Source organism: Trachymyrmex cornetzi, unplaced genomic scaffold (assembly GCF_001594075.2).
Source record: "Trachymyrmex cornetzi isolate Tcor2-1 unplaced genomic scaffold, Tcor1.1 scaffold1338, whole genome shotgun sequence".
Taxonomy (NCBI): domain Eukaryota; kingdom Metazoa; phylum Arthropoda; class Insecta; order Hymenoptera; family Formicidae; genus Trachymyrmex; species Trachymyrmex cornetzi.
Genome location: NW_017295915.1, coordinates 1,583 through 4,111, shown reverse-complemented (window position 1 = coordinate 4,111; position 2,529 = coordinate 1,583). Strand labels below are relative to the sequence as shown.

General features: G+C 33.1%; 1 pseudogene; it reads right to left on the bottom strand.

Annotated features, from left to right (window-relative positions):
• Positions 1–51: 51 nt before the first annotated feature.
• On the bottom strand, positions 52–2,063 carry LOC108770785 (multidrug resistance-associated protein 4 pseudogene; annotated as a pseudogene).
• Positions 2,064–2,529: the final 466 nt, after the last annotated feature.

The following is a 2,529-nucleotide window of genomic DNA, read 5'->3' as shown; positions in this document are numbered from 1 at the left end:
AATCATGTTGTTCATCTGACGCAATTGCAAAAAGTTAACTCCGTGGATACATCAAAACGCCGTAAATCCACGATTCTGATAGCAGTTATGGGCGATGGAAGACAAAACCTCCGCCATCGCCTTGCCGGTCTCCTGCACCATGCTCTTCAGGTAACCCGTGTCTTTTTGCAGCAGCATGTGAGGATGATCGAATTCCTGTGTACGATATATAAAAGTTCGCAGTTTAAGTGATAGTTTATATTGAGACTATTATAAATAAAAAAAAATGAAGCATTTTCTTAACGTAAAAAAAAAGTATTAGTTATATAATCCAAGGTTTTTAATTCTGTATCAACTAATAAGTGGCTTACTAAACAAAAACTCTAATGAAACAATACAAAAATGATCAAAAGGTAAATTCATAGGATTCATACAATAAAATATTTATATAAATTCACGTATAATTTACTCAACAAAATTACCTTTTAAAAAAAAGTATAAAAAGGCGCCAAGTGTGCATGTACCTCCCATAAAAAATTGTTACATAAACTAAAAAAAACCGTTACATAAATAATATAATTCAAGTGGTAATAATGTTAATTTTTTATTATAAATTACTCCTCAGTAGTGCGTATGCATAGATTAAAAAAAATAAAATAAAATTTTCAAATTGCGCCAATTGCAAAACGAATATATATTTTCCCTGCAACATATAACATATACTATTGTATTTTGTAAATCGCGAAAAGAACATAAATTTTATTTCAAAATATAACATTTAATTAACGAGACAAAGTGATAAGTACTTTTATCTTTCTATTCAAGGGTCTTTTATATTTGCGATGGAATACAACAATTAATATCAAAAAATGAAAGACGAAGCATCAGAAAATGAGAAAATTTTATTAAAATCACAAAATTATTTATATAAAAAAACCTGACGCGCTGCTAAACCTCAAAATATAATAAGTAAACGTTATATAAAAGAAATAAACACGATGTTTACTGTTTAATTAACATTAATTAACATTAAAATTACAATCACAATTATAATACAATTAAGATTATAATTAATTTTAAATCTACTTTTAAATTTAACTTAAACCGCATGTCTTACAAATCTGAAATCATTATTCTATTCTTATACGCTTTTACGATATACGATATCGTACAACGCGCACCATATAAATACTCATCCTATATTAAATCTAAGCCGCATGCCCATTTAAATTTGCTCGCATATATAAACACGCTATATTTTATTAATTCACCTCATACTCTTCCTTAAATATCTTCATTACTTTTCATATTTGGTATTTTTAATTATTTGCTCGTACACACACACACACACACACACACACAGAGTATATTGTTACAGTTCATCTCATTTTCTTTTTTAAATCTCTTCATTACTTTTCTAATTCGGTATTATTTGATGATCATCTTATTATATTTTGAGGTCTAACAGCGCGCCAAGTTTTTTTACATAAAAAATTTTGTTACAAAATTTTTGTATAAAATATATCACAAGAATGATCGATAAATTCGTTACATTGATTTTCCACAAACACGGATTGGAGGAAAGATTTTGTCACCTGTTCGATTCGATGGGCCGCTCTAATCATAAAATTCGTAAGAAGACAAACTAATGAAACACTGACTCTCCATCACATTACCGGCATCCATCACTAAGATACGATCGCTGTCCATAACAGTGTTGAGTCGATGAGCAATCGTTAGCACTGTATACTTCTCGAATTTTTTTCTTGATAGTTTTCTAGATGAGTTCGTCTGTTCGCGGGTCCATTCGCGGTCGCCTCGTCCAGCACGAGTATTGGATTGTTCCTCACAACAGCTCGCGTCATCCCGACTAATTGCCGATGGCCGACGCTGAGATTGGAACCGCCCTCATTGATGAGGACTTCCAAGCCCATCTCCTTCAACTCGACCTCCTCAAGAGCTCGCCATAGTGGTTCGTCCATATACGAGTCGAACGGATAGAGATTCTGTCTCAGGTTGCCGGAGAACAGAAACGATTCCCGCGAGATGATGTTGATTTTAGAACGGAAATCGTGCAAGCCAATCTGGCGAGTATTGACTTTGTTGATCTTAATCAGACCATCCACATCGACCAGGTGGAAGAGCGCTTAAATCAGAGATGACTTGCCGGCGCCGGTTCTTTTTCGTAGAAAAATAACGAAACTGAGATTTTTAAGCACTGGAGGTTCCGATGGCGCATAACGCAGGAACGTGTTCTTGTATTCAATCTAGCCTTCTTGCGGCCATTCAGATTTAGGTTTCTTATCAGGGACACTCTTGAGAGGGTGTTCGGTGTCTATTTTGCTGAAAGGTATCGAAATAGGGAATGCGGTTTTAATTTAAAGAGACTGGAATGAAAGACTCCATATTTCTAGTTATCTATGAAACTTATATATAAATTTGAGTGCCTATATAGATAAAAAAAAAATACGGAAACATCAATATTAAAAAAATCAAAAATTAAAGAATGTAAAAGACATAAATCAAAGATCCATGATTTACAAATTCATC